Here is an 18,076-nt window from a genome sequence, read left to right on the forward strand (position 1 = left end):
TCATGCCCACCAAATGTGGTTCATTTTCGTGAATGTGTCAACCATAATAGACAATGTGCTAGGTGGCGCTATAGAGTCCCTAAGCCACACTCTAGGCCAGAGCTCTATCCCTGACTAGCAGTAGTAATAACACACATGCCCACCAAATGTGGTTCATTTTCGTGGATGTTTCAACCACAACAGACAATGCTATAGGTGGCGCTATAGAGTCCCAAAGCCACACCCTAGGCCAGAGCTCTGTTTCTGACTTGCGGCAGTAATAACACACAAGCTCACCAAATTTGATTCATTTTCGTGAATGTATATGTCAACCACAACAGGTAACACACTAGGTGGCGCTATAGAGTCCCTAAGCCACACCCTCGGCCAGAGCTCTGTCTCTGAATAGCTATAGCAAAACACATGCCCACCAAATTTTGTTCATTTTCGTGAATGTACGTGTCAACCACAACAGACAATGCGCTAGGTGGCGCTATAGAGTCCCTAAGCCACACCCGAGGCCAGAGCTCTGTCTTTGACTAGCGGCAGCAATAACACACAAGCCCACCAAATTTGGTTCATTTTTGTGAATGTTTGTGTCAACCACAACAAACAACGCTCTAGGTGGCGCTATAGAGTTCCTAAGCCACACCCTAGGCCAGAGCCCTGTCTCTGACTAGCAATAGGAATAACACACAAGCCCATCAAATTTGGTTAATTTTCGTGAATGTATGTGTCAACCACAACAGACAATGCGCTAGGTAGCGCTATAGAGTCCCTAAACCACACCCTAGGCCAGAGCTCTATCTTTGACCACCGATAGCAATAATACACAAGCCCACCAAATTTGGTTCATTTTCGTGAATGTATGCGTCAACCACAACAGACAACACACTAGGTGGCGCTATAGAGTCCCTACGCCACACCCTAGGCCAAAGCTCTGTCTTTGACTACCAATAGCAATAACACACAAGTCCACCAAATTTGGTTCATTTTCGTGAATGTTTGTGTCAACCACAACAGATAACGTGCTGCTATTTGGCGCTATAGAGTCCCAAAGCCACACCTTAGGCCAGAGCTCTGTCTCTGACTAGCAGAAGCAATTCCACATGTAGCTGCCAAATTACATCCAATTCATAACCTTTTTTCTGCCTATAACACCAACTTCCTGTTTCTTAATAAAACGCCATAATTCAAACCTTCGCCATTTCAATATACTTCAAAAATTCAAAAATCTGTTCGCAATTCCTCTCGGGCAACCCCTCAAGATCATTTTAGTGCTTATATGACATGATTTCGATAAACCGTCTAGGAGAAGTGTTTCAAAATACATGATGTGCAAAAATCATAATCATAATCATAACTCAAATTCTTCTACGATGCACTATGTAGTTTACATGTAAAACTTGTTCAGATTCATACAACACACATGTCCACCAAATTTGGTTCATTTCCGTGAATGTATGTGTCAACCACAACAGGGAGCGCGCTAGGTGGCGCTATAGAGTCCCTGAGCCACACCCTAGGCCAAAGCTCTGTCTCTGAGTTTCGATTGCAATTCTACAAATGGCTGCCAAATTACAAGAGTTTTAGAGCATGCCAAGTTGGTGTAAAAAAAAAAACAGGTAAGACGGAAAAAACTATAATAATCTGAGCAAAAACAATAGGGCCTTGCACCTACGGTGCAGCCACTTTCAGTGGCCGCACCTCGGTGCTCGGGCCCTAAATATAGCCGCAAGCGGCGATGGCGGGCCCGAGCACCAGCGGTGCGGAGACCTGTGAGATTTCGGAATCTAACAAAGCAACATGTGCGTGTTGGTGGGCATGTGCATGAGCAACACACATGCCCACCAAATTTGGTCAATTTTCCTGAATGTATGTGTCAGCCACAACAGACAATATGCTAGGTAGCGCTATAGAGTCCCTGAGCCACACCCTAGGCCAGAGCTCTATCTCTGACTATCGATAGCAATAACGCTAGACCGACACAGACAGAGGGGGTAGAGACAAATCGATCAATAGAATAGAATATACACTTTTTTGATCCCGTGAGGGAAATTTATTTCTCTGCATGTAACCCAATTTAACCAAATTAGTGAACACACACAGCACACAGTGAACACACAGTGAGGTGAATCACACACTGACCCAGAGCAGTGAGCTGCCTGCCCAACCAGCGGTGCTGGGGGAGCAGTGAGGGGTTAGGTGCCTTGCTCAAGGGCACTTTAGTGGTGGACTGGTTGGGGATTGAACCGGCAACCTTCCAGTTACAAGCCCCAAGCCCTAACCAGTAGGCCACGGCTGCCCAGAGGGAAGGAGGGAGGGAGGAAAGAGGGAGGGAGTGTGTGTGTGTGTGTGTGTGTGTGTGTGTGTGTGTGTGTGTGTGTGTGTGTGTGTGTGTGTGTGTGTGTGTGTGTGTGTGTGTGTGTGTGTGTGTGTGTGTGTGTGTGTGTGTGTGTGTGTGTGCGCACGCGCGTGCGTGCGTGAGAGAGAGAGAGAATGACTGGGGAGGGGTGAGAGAGTGTCTGTGAGTCTGTGTAGAGAATTAGCAGGGGACGAGAGAGACATGCAGCTGAGAGAGAGAGCACCTACTCCTGCTCAGCTAAATGGATGGAGTATAAGACACATGCAAACACAAATAAACCTAAATACTCACTTACTGTGAACATGGCTAAAGTCAAAATTTCAAAATTGCAGCATAGGTTGATATGATTATAATTATTCGTCAACTCGCTTCAAAATATTTTAGCTAAAACTGTGTCCACCACAATCATTAATGCACTTTTAAAAAACACAAACAACACCAAAATTCAAAACTTTGCATATGACTGTCACTACAAACACACTAACTAATACTCCATCAAATTTCATCCAAATTAGTCACTGTTTTCTACCTATAACACCAACTTTCTGTTTCTTTTACAAGACACCTAGATTTAAACCTTCGCCATTTCAATATACTTTTGTATACTTTTTAATATACCATACTCAGAGCAGTGAGCTGCCTGCCCAACCAGCGGCGCTCAGGGAGCAGTCAGGGGTTAGGTGCCTTGCTCAAGGGCACTTCAGCTGTGGACTGGTCAGGGATCGAACCGGCTATCCTCCAGCTACAAGCCCCAAGCCCTAACCAGTAGGCCACGGTTGCCCAAAGTGTGTGTGTGTGTGTGTGTGTGTGTGTGTGTGTGTGTGTGTGTGTGTGTGTGTGTGTGTGTGTGTGTGTGTGTGTGTGTGTGTGTGTGTGTGTGTGTGTGTGTGTGTGTGTGTGTGTGTGTGTGTGTGTGTGTGTGTGTGTGTGTCTCTGTCTCTGTCTGTCTCTAGAAAGCCGCGCGTGTGTCAATGTGTGTGTGTTAGTTAGGGAGGACCCGAGAAGGGGGGTGACAGAGTGCGTGCGTGTGTCTGTTAGTTGCAACAGAGAGAGAGGCAGAGAAGGACAGAGAGGAGGGGCTGTGTGATTGGGCAAATATGAAATTAAAAATAACTCACTTTCTGTTAACATGGTTAAAATCAAAATTGCAGCATAGCTTGATATGATTATAATCATTCATCAACTCGCTTCAAAATATTTTAGCTAAAACTGTATCCACCACAATCATTAATGCACTTTTAAAAATCACAAACAACACCAAATTCAAAACTTTGCATATGACTGTCACTACAAACACACTAACTAATACTCCATCAAATTTCATCCAAATTAGTCACTGTTTTCTGCCTATAACACCAACTTTTTGTTTCTTTTATAAGACACCTAGATTCAAACCTTCGCCATTTCAATATACTTTTGAAATTCAAAAATCTGGTCGCAATTTCTCTTGGGCAACCCCTTAAGATCATTTTACTGCTGAAAGGACATGATTTCGATAAACCGTCTAGGAGAAGTGTTTCAAAATACATGATGTGCAAAATTCATAATCATAACCATAACTCAAATTCTTCGAATATTTACTATAAAGTGTAAATGTAAAAATTGTTCAGATTACTGCAACACACATACCCACCAAATCTGGGCCATTTTCGTGTATGCATGTGTCAACCACAACAGACAGTGTGATAGGTGGCGCTATAGAGTCCCTGAGCCACGCCCTAGACCAAAACTCTGTGTCTGAGTTTCGATTGCAATTCTACAAATGGCTGCCAAATTACAAGAGTTTTAGAGCATGCCAAGTTGGTGAAAAAAAAAAAAACAGGTAAGGAGGAAAAAACTATAATAATAATAATAAATATAGCCGCAAGCGGCGATGGCGGGCCCGAGCACCTGCGGTGCGGAGACCTGTGAGATTTCGGAATCTAACAAAGCAACATGTGCGTGTTGGTGGGCATGTGCATGAGCAACACACATGCCCACCAAATTCGGTCAAGTTTCCTGAATGTATGTGTCAGCCACAACAGACAACATGCTAGGTAGCGCTATAGAGACCCTAAGCCACACCCTAGGCCAGAGCTCTATCTCTGACTATCGATAGCAATAACGCACAAGCCCACCAAATTTGGTTCATTTTCGTGAATGCGTGTGTCAACCACAACAGACAATGCACTAGGTGGCGCTATACAGTCCCTAAGACAACCTTGGCCAGAGCGCTGTCTCTGAATAGTGGTAGCAATAACACACAAGCCCACCACATTTGATTAATTTTCGTGAATGTATGTGACAACTACAACAGCCTATATGCTAGGTGGCGCTATAGAGTCCCTAAGCCACACCCTTGGCTAGAGCTCTGTCTCTGACAAGCAATAGCAATAACACACATGCCCACCAAATTTGGTTCATTTTCGTGAATGTATGTGTCAACCACAACAGACAATGCGCTAGGTGGCGCTCTAGAGTCCCTAAGCCACACTCTAGGCCAGAGCTCTGTCTCTGACTAGTGGTAGCAATAACACACAAGCCCACCACATTTGATTAATTTTCGTGAATGTATGTGACAACTACAACAGCCTATATGCTAGGTGGCGCTATAGAGTCCCTAAGCCACACCCTTGGCTAGAGCTCTGTCTCTGACTAGCAATAGCAATAACACACAAGCCCACCAAATTTGGTTCATTTTCGTGAATGTTTGTGTCAACCACAACAGATAACGTGCTGCTAGGTGGCGTTATAGAGTCCCTAAGCCACACCCTTGGCTAGAGCTCTGTCTCTGACTAACAATAGCAATAACACACATGCCCACCAAATTTGGTTCGTTTTCGTGAATGTTTGTGTCAACCGCAACAGATTACGTGCTGCTAGGTGGCGCTATAGAGTCCCTAAGCCACATCCTTGGCTAGAGCTCTGTCTCTGACTAGCAATAGCAATAACACACATGCCCACCAAATTTGGTTCATTTTCGTGAATGTTTGTGTCAACCACAACAGATAACGTACTGCTAGGTGGCGCTATAGAATCCCAAAGCCACACCTTAGGCCAGAGCTCTGTCTCTGACTAGCAGAAGCAATTCCACATATAGCTGCCAAATTACATCCAATTCAAAACCTTTTTTCTGCCTATAACACCAACTTCCTGTTTCTTAATAAAACGCCATAATTCAAACCTTCGCCATTTCGATATACTTTTGAAATTCAAAAATCTGGTCGCAATTCCTCTCGGGCAACCCCTCAAGATCATTTTACTGCTTATATGACATGATTTCGATACACCGTCTAGGAGAAGTGTTTCAAAATACGTGATGTGCAAAAATCATAATCATAATCATAACTCAAATTCTTCTAAGATTTACTATATCGTTTAAATGTAAAAGTTGTTCAAATTAATACAACACATATGCCCACCAAATTTGGTTCATTTTCGTGCATGTATGTGTCAAACACAACAGAAACCGCGCTAGGTGGCGCTATAGAGTCCCTGAGCCACACCCTAGGCCAAAACTCTGTCTCTGAGTATCACATGGAATTCTACATATGCCTGCCAAATTACAAGAGTTTTAGAGCATGCCAAGTTGGTGAAAAAAGGAATTCGGTAAGACGGAAAAAACTATAATAATAATAATAATAATAATAATCTGAGCAAAAACAATAGGGCCTTGCACCTACGGTGCAGCCGCTGCTACAGCGGCCGCACCTCGGTGCTCGGGCCCTAATGATATTGAATGGAAGAAGGCATGGTTATTGCCTTATAAATTCTGCCTTACCAACAAAGTTAAACAAGTGCATTTTAACATTTTACACAAAACTTACCCTTGTAATGCATTGCTATCTAAATTTATGGATATAGATCATTCATGTGCCTTCTGTGATATGGAAGAATCTCTCTCACATGTTTTTTATGAATGTAATGTTGTTTATGATTTCTGGGTGGATCTGAGAAACCATCTGTCTCACTTGTTAAATAGATCTTATATGTTTTCTAAAAAAGATATTATCTGTTATTTCACCCATAAAGACAAAGCTACTGACTTTCTTACTAACTTTTTAATTCTTTCATGCAAGTTTTTTATCCATAAACACAGATTACTTAAAGGGATATTCCGCCATTTGTGGAAATACGCTCATTTTCCACCTTCCCTGGAGCAAAACAATCGATATTTACCTTGTTCCCGTTCATCCAGCCATTCTGTGAGTCTGGCGATACAACTTTTAGCTTCAGCCTAGCATAGGTCACTGAATCGCATTAGACCATTAGCTTCTCGCCTGCTAGCTTCATGTTTAAAAGTGACTAATATTTCTGGTAATTTTCCCATTTAAAACGTGTGTCCTCTCAAGTTAGAAAGTGCAATAAGACCAACTGAAAATGAACCCTGCCGTTTTTCTAGGCTGATTTGACATGGAACTACATTCTCATCTGGCGTAATAATCAAGGCAACTTGCAGCTACTGGCACTACTACTGCTTGATGTCTATGGGGACTATTTTCAGATGCTGCGTACGATATCACTGCGCCTATGGTACGTTTGCAAGTTGCCTTGATTATTACGCCAGATGAGAGTGTAGTTCCATGTCATATCAGCCTAGAAAAACGCCAGGTTTCATTTTCAGTTGGTCTTATTGCACTTTCTAACTTGAGAGGAGACATGTTTTAAATGGGAAAATTATCAGAAATCTTAGTCACTTTTAAACATGAAGCTAGCAGGCGAGAAGCTAATGGTCTAATCCGATTCAGTGATCTATGCTAGGCTGAAGCTAAAAGTTGTATCGCCAGACTCACAGAATGGCTGGATGAACGGGAACAAGGTAAATATCGATTGTTTTGCTCGAGGGGAGGTGGAAAATGAGCGTATTTCCAAAAATGGCGGAATATCCCTTTAAAACCAAACCAAAACTGAATGTATTTTTAATAGAATTTCAATTTCTCCTGAAATCTCTAAAAATGGTAAAAGATAAAAAGAATTTACTGCTTCTTGAATAGGCTACTATGACAATCTAATGTCTCAATGACAATTTAATCTTTGTACGTCCCTCCCCTTCAGTTAAGATTGTGTAACTTTATGACCCTTGCATATCCTTTTTATTGTTATTATTATTATTTTATTATTATTTATCTCTGTTTCTTGTATGTGTGTATTTTTATTTATTACATGTTATTTGTTGATGATTTGAATGTACTATTAATTCTTTTGGTATTGATTGTATCAGATTTCTACACTTGTATTTGAACCATTTTTACAATTAAACATTTTTTTAAAAAAAAAAACTACCTTTCCAAGTAAGATCGCTAATGTTAGTTTGTGCTAAACTCAGTATGCCTGTTTGTTTTGCTCCTCAGTGGTTCCCGAAAGACCAAAATAGCAGGAGTAGCTGGATAAAACTTATCAGGTGGGAGATATGTGCACATGAAATTAACTTATAGTTGACTTAGCTGCTAACTCGATTAGCAGCTGGCAATCGTCAACAGTTTAACATTTTAAAATGCACATCTGGGTATTAGTCTTGCGGGGGGTATGGGGGTCCTCCCCCAGAAAGTTTTTAATTCTTAAGATGCCATTTCCTGTATTCTAGTCCATTTATAGCATTACAGTGGGTACGGGTTGAGAATGCACCTTCTCCCGCGGGACTCCCGAAGAGATCCCGCAGGCCGTCAAGCCGATTTTTTTCGAGGCTAAGGCAATGTACCCAAACAACCACCAGGTGGCAGAAAGTTTCATCCCGCATTTCAAAATGATGAAGACCGCATATCCGTCAATAGTCGACTCCTTAATCTCATTTAATCATTACAATGAAGGTGATGACTGGCGAAATTATTCAAACGACGTTTCAATGAACCATTGTTGAAATGAATGAAAATGGTTATAGAACATCGCCTAGGCCTACAGCCTAACGCCGACACAGCTGATTCTTTGATTGATTCTAAGCTGTTTTGATGTAGGGGATGGGTAAACTGGCGCGCTACAAACATGTTACCAATCAAATGTAATATTAGTAGGACTAGCCTACTTAGACACTTTAGTCATAGGCAACGTTGCCATGTTAATTTGGGCTAGAAGTGCTTGCTTGTGGTGGCGCTCCTGTCCGCTGCTTCTCCCGAATTGTGTGGCAAATTTGTCAGCAATCAGCTTAAATGTCGAATCATATTTATTTCTCTTTGTCGCCATGGTATTGGGGGAAACGCGGAGAAACGAGACGGGCAGTCCTCGTATTTTTTCTTTGCGTTTCGTTATAAGAAATATATAGGTAATAGTTAGTCTTCTTCCGTATTGAATTCAGGCTACGGGACGCTCTTTGTTCCGTGTTTTAAGGAACTACTCAATGCACACACACTACAATGAAAAACACACAAAGAAAACGCTAAACATATAGCCTACGACCAAATGACACTTTAATGCAGCGTTTCTCAAACTATGGGCCGCGAAAAGTGGAGACTGCTGCTGGTCCGGTGATCTGATAATTTGCTGCGCAATTGACCAAGCAACCGCGGACCGACAGAAGAAGAAAGCAAACGTTGCTGCTATCGGGAGGAAATGCTTGCTAATTTGATGTGTTTAAACATAGAGCCATACAATTAGGTGTGTCTGTTATTATGATAATTTTCGAGCATAACTGCTTGTCCATAGCTCAGTGACAGGTGTTAATAGCCTTGCCATAAGCACTGCTGTGGAATGCAGGTGCTTCTTTTATTATGCGGTTAGAGCATAAGCGCTTACTCATATAGACCAGGGGTCTTCAACCTTTTTCAGCTCACCCCTTGGCTGTGAGAGAGACTGAGCACGGACCCCCACACCTGGCACACCTCAAATCATGCCTATCATTTGAACCGTCAGTCATTAGTGCCTACATGCATGCACGTACGCGCACGCACACACACGTACGCACACATTCTAAACATAAGTTATTATTAACAGGGTGGTAACTGCTTTGTACAACTCGTTTCTGATAATTCTTTACATAGTGTTGCATAAACTCGCCCTATAATAGAATGAATGTCACAAGGGTCAACTAAGGTGGATATGTAAGGGATAATATAAGCGCTTACTCATATAGACTATAACTCAGGGACAGGTGCAAAACCACCAACTGGGATGGATCGAAGGGCAAGCAAGCACTGCCACACAACGTGAAGGCCTTTATGTTGTCAACACTAAACAGAAAGTTTCCTACGATGGGGAGAAGTGGCCGCAAGGACTGCATCGATAAGATCAACGAATGCCTTCGCAAGCCCCGAAACCCCGGTGATACATTTTCTTTCCTTTAATTCAATAAAAAAAAATTATCTGAAGAACTTTTCCGAGGTTGTCTTGTCTACCAAATCCTAAACTTAAATAGCGTAAACATTTTATCTTATGAAAAAACTCTTAGGGGGAACAGTTAGGCAGCCCTTCCTCCATTTCGTAGTAGGCCTATAGGCAATTTATTAGAGGGGTCAAAAAAACTCATAAAGTAGGCTAGCCTGCTACTTTTTCCAGACTAAATGTGTCACTTTAGTGATTGGCTCTTTCAAATGCAAATGAGGTGGATGGGCTTTTGAATGGGCCTGCTGCAGGTGAGAGGACAAATCCTAAGAATTTGTTGTTTTTACAAAGTGCCATTATCATTGGCATATTCTCTTAAAACAATACATAAGTTTAGAGCGAACGTTTCAACTATGTTTGCCATGGTAGACAAAAACACTCAAATAAAACAATAGCCTAAAAAATAACTGTAGTGCGTAATGGACACGGCTCTATATCCTAAATAATTTTTGAGGTTCGCCATTTGGTAAAAAGCCAGGTCTATATATATATAGAGAGAGAGAGAGAGAGAGAAAGAGAGAGAGAGAGAGATTCATGCATTCTGCATTACCGTGACCCTATACCTTGGATGTTTTTTTTTCTCATTGGAATACAGCAGGACAAGATGCCTTTTATCTATCAAACGCAAAAGCTGAGATTGTTGGAAGGACTAGGCTACTCAACAAACTTGTTTTTCGTTTCTGGAAGATCTCGTTATCGTTTTGGATTGTCGGATTTTATACTTATTGTATATATAGGATGAACAAAGTCCATGGATTTGCTATATTAAATCCAGTAACCTAATAATTAGGCTATGTGCCACGTCCGATTTCGCAAGTGGTGTAGTAGGCCTAGGCTACATTTAAAAATCGACAGCCGTATGTGAGATCCATTTCATGAAGAGCAATTGTCTTGTGCGATCATGCCCCCTCCCCCACACTCGTCTAACCAGTTCACTACATTATAGCCCACCTATATGTGGCACTGAGGACGACTGCCTCTCCCTCTTCTCTCTCGACAGACACCTGAGCCCGACACTATGTCAATGTAAAAATGTGCGTGAGTGTGCGCTGAACCACGAATTCACATAGGCTATTAACTTTTCTTTTCAGCAGACATCGCAAACATAAAAAAAATCGCAAAACAGAAAATCTTTCATTTTTTAATGAAAGAAAACTTTTCTCTTGATGAGTTCCGGAAAGGTTCTTCGAGTGGGTTTCGAACCCCGATCGCTGGCGTACCTTGCACATGCTTCAACCAGTTGCGCCACAGCTCGATTGTTAACACTGTCATGCTTTATTCGCACCATGGACTTGAAACGCCGATCAAAAGTTCTGACATGTTAAACTGCCGTTAGTTATTAATTCACCACATGATAAAATGCTGTCATATAGCTTGACGCCCAGCAGCCTATGGTAGTCTATGCCTATCTCTGAATCAACATGAACATGCATACGATACATACGTTGCTAGAAACTTATATTGCGGAGCTAGGCCTCCTAGTCGATGGTTACAATGAATCACCCTCACTGCCCTATCGCATATCTGACCATCCATTGTTACAATGTTACAAAATGCGCGATCTTCTCAATGCATGTAGCCTACGGTTATAAGTAAAGTGACAAGCATAGGCATGTAGGCTAAAAGAGATTTCTGTTAAATACATTTTATTTTCAGTCGTCAAAAGTGGTGGGGACAAAATCTGTGATAACAAGTGCTGGGTACATGTAGGCTACCCAGCGTCGCCGGTTAAAATGAACATGCCTCCGTTTTAAAATAGCGTATAGGCTACACATTTCTAAGTATTCCTAGCATGTAAATGTTGCCAAAATGTCCATCTTGTCCATCTCTTTCGTCTTCGCCTTGACATTGACAATAATAGCCTATTCACGGAAATGCGGTCTTGTAACCGTAGCCTAATGAATTCATGAATTAATCTAAGGTTGCCTTTCGAGTAGCCTATTTCGGGTTGAATTGAAGGCTATTTCCTTCTGATAGGCCTATAGGTTTCTAAAACCATTTTCATTCATTTCAACAATGGTTTATTGAAACGTCGTTTGATTAATTTCGCCAGTCATCACTTTCATTTTAATGATTAAATGAGACGGATATGCGGAGCATTTCTCTCCCTCTCCATTGACCAAAACGTTGCTCTGGCATCTCTGCTGGAGTTATAGGTTACGTCGAGTGAGAGAGCTGTGAGGTAGGCTGTAAACATTCGAAAACTCTGCAACTGCAATCTAAAGGCTGGCTTACATTGCACGATTTTGACCTGTTTTAACAGTCGGCGACTACATTTCCAAAATCGGGCGGCAATCTTGGGAGTTGTACTAGAATCGCAGCGCACTCCCGTCATCTAAATCGTTTAGTGTAAGGTGCCAATCTTAGCGGTTTTAAGTCCGTCGGAGGCAGTCTTTTTCTAGTTTTGCCGTTACGACAATATCAAACATGTTTGATATTATCGGAAGTCTTTTCAGTCGTGGCTCATGCAAATAGTGACGTGAACATTAAAAACCAATAGTAACCACGGTCGAACATGAAACAGGAAGGGGCAAAATAGGCGACAGCTGTAGCCTATATGATTATTTGTTATTTCATTTCTTATAATTTATTAGACGGCTGTTCTACGTGACAGAACAACTCTATATCTGTTAGTGATGTCACACATCAAACAATGCTGCAGAAACGCGAAAAAATTACTTTGATATGAGTAGGCCATCATGTGAGTTCCTGTTAATGATGACGTGTAGCCTATTGCACGATGGAAATAATTTGAAGGAATCTAGCAGCAGTCTTGTAAATAGTGACCCACAGTCTTTGCAAAATCCTAATCTGAGACTGGCCTGTGACTAGACTGTGACTAGAAACTCAATGAATTGTCTTTAGATGTGAGAGGGTCTGAGACAGTAGTCTTTCAAAAATCTTTTCCAAATCTTTGCAAAGTCTGTCAATGTAAGGTAGGCTTAACATGCCGAGCGTCATGTCTCTTTTCTCCGCTTGTCACCAGCGCGGTGTCCTCGGGTTTTTCCATGAGCCGAACCTTCATATTATTAGGGCGGTCTATGTTGCCCCCTTGCGGTTGCAGTTTTCCCGATGCTTCGGGAGTCCCGATGTGCGGGAAAGAAAGGAGCATTCTCAACCCCTACCATCTGTACCTGCTGGACGTGGGCAAATCCTAAATATCTTCCAATTCATGTACATTTTATGTGTCACTAACATTTTAAATCATGTCTACGTCGAGTTGCTAAAATTGATCCCAGTTCAGAGTAGCCTAACATTATCACTTAAAGGAGAATTCCGGTGTGAAATTGAGCTTAACTGTACCGAAACATGTTAAGGTGTACTCACACGTGTTGTAAGACGCACCTTTGTCCACCCCCAGCATTCCGAACTCCTCCGTTTTCAGCCTAGCTTACAGTAGGCTTGAATCTATTAGATTGGGCATTACGTAGCCTATGCAGCTAAATCGCTATTTTTAAACCATTAAAAAGGTTCCAAGTAACTCCACACTGCATTGGTAGACTTCTGAGGGTCCTGACATTTAAAACGAGAAGGAACTTAGAGCTGCTGAAAGGAAATGGCATAAATCTGGAGATAGAAATGATCTTAGTAAATACCAATCTATGCTTTCATCTTTTTCATCCACTGTCACACTTGCAAAAAGAACATACTATCAGAGTAAGATTTAGAACGCCACTGACAGCAGAAAACTTTTTTCTACGTTCAAGTCTCTTCTCAATCCTCCACCACCGCCATCACCTACTTCACTGTCAGCAGATGACTTTGCAACATTTTTCACTGAGAAAGTTGCTAAGATAAGTGCTCAGTTTGATGACCCTGTAGGAAGGACTCTGCCTGGTGTTAGCATGATGCCATCATTGGACTTCTCTCCTCTTGATGAAGAAGCGGTCTCTCAACTGCTTCAGCGAAGCCGTCCAACAACATGCCCTTTGGATCCTGTCCCGTCTACTCTCCTGCAGTCTATAGCACCCGCTATTATACCAGCAGTCACACATGTATTTAATACTTCACTCAGTTCTGGAATAGTTCTTCTTTTAAACAGGCAAGAATTACACCTTTGCTGAAGAAAAGTACACTTAATTCAACTGATGTGAAGAACTACAGACCTGTCTCCCTTCTTCCTTTCTTGTCAAAGGTTTTGGAGAAAGTGGTCTTCAAGCAAATGTGTGACTTCCTCTATCAGAATAACCTACTAGACCCTATGCAGTCTGGTTTCAAGAGTGGTCATTCTACTGAAACTGCTCTTCTATCTGTGACTGAAGCATTGAGAGTAGCTAAGTCCTCTGCTCAGTCATCAGTGTTAATTCTGTTAGATTTATCTGCAGCCTTTGATACGGTTAACCATGACATTCTCCTTTCTACACTATATGAACTGGGAATTTCTGGGAAAGCTCTTGACTGGTTCAAATCTTACCTTAAAGGGCGTTCTTTTAGCGTGTCTTGGCAGGGACAGATATCAAAGTCTCATGACCTCACTACAGGAGTCCCTCAAGGATCAGTATTAGGGCCCCTCCTTTTCTCTATTTACACCACTTCTTTAGGTGGGATTATTCGCTCTCATGGATTTGAATATCATTGCTATGCGGACGACACTCAACTTTTCCTATCCTTCCCACCTGAGGACTCTAGTGTTTCCCATCGGATCTCTGCATGCCTGAAGGATATTTCAATCTGGATGAAGGATCAGCACCTTCAGCTTAATCTTTCAAAAACTGAGCTCTTGGTGTTTCCAGCAAAAACAGCCATTCCCCAACAGATGAACATCCAGCTTGATTCATCCTCATTGACTCCAACTAGATCGGCACGTAACTTGGGTGTCATAATTGATGACCAACTTGCTTTCTCTGAGCATGTTGCCTCAATTGCAAAGTCATGTCGGTATACCCTGTACAACATTAGGAAGATCAGACCTTATCTGACACAAGATTCCACTCAGCTTCTTGTACAGGCAATTGGTTATCTCCAAGCTGGACTACTGTAATTCCCTGTTAGCTGGCCTACCTGCTTGCGTATTAAGACCACTACAGTTGATTCAGAATGCTGCAGCACGACTGGTCTTCAATCAGCCAAAGAGGACACATGTAACCCCTCTCCTGGTTACTCTCCACTGGCTCCCTATAGTAGCCTGAATTAAATTTAAATCTCTCACTCTGGCCTATAGGACACTGACTGGATCTGCTCCTAGCTACTTCAGTTCTTTGATCAAGATGTACATTCCCAACCGCCCATTGCGATCTTCTGAGGAGCGTCTGTTATGTCGACAAACCATACATGCTAGGTCAAACTGTAGATCCTATTCTTCAGTGGTTCCGTGTTGGTGGAATGAGTTGCCCAGTGCTCTCCGTTCCAGCAACAGTTTTGGATCTTTCAAGAGGAGTCTTAAGGCATATTTGTTTAATATGCACTTAGTCTTTTGAGCGTTTGTTATGTGTTATGGTTTGTATAATAGTATTGTTTTGTTATAATTTGTCCATTGTTAGAATTTGACATTTATTCTGCTATTATCCTTAAATTTAGCCATACCATGTTATAGTTATTGTTATTATGTAATTAACTGAGTGACTTATTTGATTGCTATTCTCGTTTCATTGATTTATTTCTCATTAGGTTAGTGCTTAAATGATTGTTTTATTGATAATATTGCTATTCTCCCTTTTTGTAATTGTTCACTGTTATTTAATTTGTATTGTTATTGATTTGTATGTCGCTTTGGACAAAGGCGTCTGCTAAATAACCATAACCATAACCATAACCATCGTCGGCACGGCATATGCTTGGAAAACGACTCAAAAGTCAAAGACTAGACTAGACTAATCGTTATAATATTTTCTATGTTTCAAATCACTTGATCGCAGATGTAACAGAACCCTCACCAATTTGAGGAACCGGATAACCTCGCAAAGTTCATGCTCGTCTTTTTGCGCAAGTGAAACCGAACGTTATATAGATAAATAGATAGACATGCGTCATTTTAACACTTTTTGTTATCACAGATTTTGTCCCCTCCACTTTTGACAACTGAAAATAAAATCTTTAATACATGGCTACGCAAAATAAAGTTCTAGCAACTTAGATATACTCATGTTCATGTTGATTCAGAGATAGGCACAGGCCTATACCGTTGGCTAGCCTACTGTACGTCAAGACTGCATTTTATCATGTGGTGAATTAATGTTGCTGGACCATGCCGGACGTGTTTCCCCCGAAAGAAACATTTCGACAATCATTAAGAAACGAGGCTACATTATTCATACTCCTACTTCCCGTGCATCTTGCATTTTACTTGCTTCCTTAATTTTGTGAGAGTCTGAGATTGACAGAGCATTAGACTCTAACGGACAGTCGTCAGTATGCATGTCAGACGTTTTGATCGTGCATTTCAAGTGTGCCACGAATATCAAATAAACTCGACTGACTGAATCCCTTATATTTTTGGCAACTGTTAAAATATTCAAAACCATGCACTAAAATAAAGATAATGGTAAGGCATGGTAGGCTACTGTTCTTCGATAAACGACCAATATTTATATTCACTGCCCGTCCTCCGCTGATCAGAGTGCAATTTCGAATAGCCCACGGAGAAAGTAGGTCTAAAGCCTATACATTTTCACCAATCCATATGGATTAGGCTACTTCACAAACCAAAGCAAACTAACCAGCGGTGGTAATTTTCTTGGATTTAGAATGACTACTTGGGACACAGACTGGTAGGCTTACGCGATTTCAGCATCACTCTGGCTCTGGTGGTTCCGTATCATTGGTCCGACATCCCATAAGTCCGACATCTCATTAGTCCGAAAATGAACCATTGACCAGAGATCCCATTAGTCCGACATCCCATTGGTCCGAAAAAAAGAAGCCCATTGGTCCGACATCTCATTAGTCCGACCATACAATACATAAACAAATCCAGACTTTGGTCTATTTCCTAAAAACTCCGTCTACCACTGTTTACAGTTAGAGTGATGTGACGCTATTTGTAGTGTGATTTCAATAGCAGGGACATAGGCTAGTGGATGGGTGCGTGACTGTCATGCAGGTGACCCAGGCTCACATCCCGCGATGAACTTCATCTAGCATGAGATGTGTTTTATATTTTTGCAAACGAACATCGAAGCAAACGTGTTTCAGTCGTATACAAAACCACAAATTAGCCTACATTCCAACATAGCTAAACGTATAGGACAATGAACTCTTACCTTTATGTTCTAGGCTACAAGTTATCCACAGTTAGTCACAGTTATTTCCATCGTGGGTTCTTCTCGATATGAGCTAGAAATAGAGCCTTGCCATATTCTTCTATCACACAGGTCTGACTAAATTCAAAGTTTCACTCCAGAAACTCGTTTTAATTTGTGCATAGTCCTGGCTTCCCAAAATGTCGCACAACACACTGCCACATTGGTTTAGGTGCCATTTCTTAAATATTACATTGTTTAATTGCATATAATAACTCTGTTCTCATGTAATATCATTGTATGTATATGTAGCCTACTTATTTCTATGTATTTTTTTTATATGCACGCGCACCCGCGCACCTTACCCGAATGCGCTATGATGGGGGCGGTCTAAAGAGGGTAGCAAGTGCGTGTGAGATTTTGAATCTGTGGCGCCAGTAGGCCTAGCCTACTCAGTGCTGCGGCAACGAGTGTTTGTAAATGTTTTCCTTCGAGTTTGAAACTAACAACAATACCGAGGAAACGTACTTTCACATTAGTTAAACGCTGTGCGCAGTTTGGACCGTTGCGTTACCAAACAGAGGGCGCACGAAGAGAAAAAGCCGAATTCGGGGACTGCTGGTGCATTCACCAGATTTGGTGAGATCGATTGCTTTTCTGTGTTTTCATATTGCTTGGTCTAGCAGAGAGACAGCAATCGCGTTTTCCCTTTTTTCTGAGCATTATATTTTTTTGATTGCTGCGGGACGTTTTGTCGGCAGCGGCCCTTTAGTTTTCCTGGATTGGATTATTGACTCTTGTGCGCGGTCCTGGCAAAATACAGGACATCTTTAGTTTGGACTTTTAGGTTTATTTTCGGGACTGAATGAAAGGGGGAATTGCAACGCTTGGGATTGTTTGGGACATTTAATTGTGTGTGAATATAAAGCGCCGCTGTGCACGACCTGGGTTATTGTTTGGTGTGTGTCTTCCTTTACTGTTAAACCGAAGAAAGCGACATTGTTTCATTGTTATAATCAAGAGACGCACTCAGATGTGTAGTCTACGTTGTAGCCTACTTCATTCTCAGAATTATCTGTTTATTGCCATTCATATTTAGTCATTCAAAAAAACCCTTCTGCGTTTAATTAACACAGCCGAAGGTAAACGGTTGATTGTTACAACAGGCTAGCACATTTCCACCTGTTGTTAGACACACAATGCTGCAAAAAAAGATGTCTCCTCTTTTCTGCGAATTTTGCATCTTTCAGTTTCAAGTCATCCA

The sequence above is a fragment of the Sardina pilchardus genome, chromosome 18 (assembly GCF_963854185.1).
Source record: "Sardina pilchardus chromosome 18, fSarPil1.1, whole genome shotgun sequence".
Lineage (NCBI taxonomy): Eukaryota > Metazoa > Chordata > Actinopteri > Clupeiformes > Clupeidae > Sardina > Sardina pilchardus.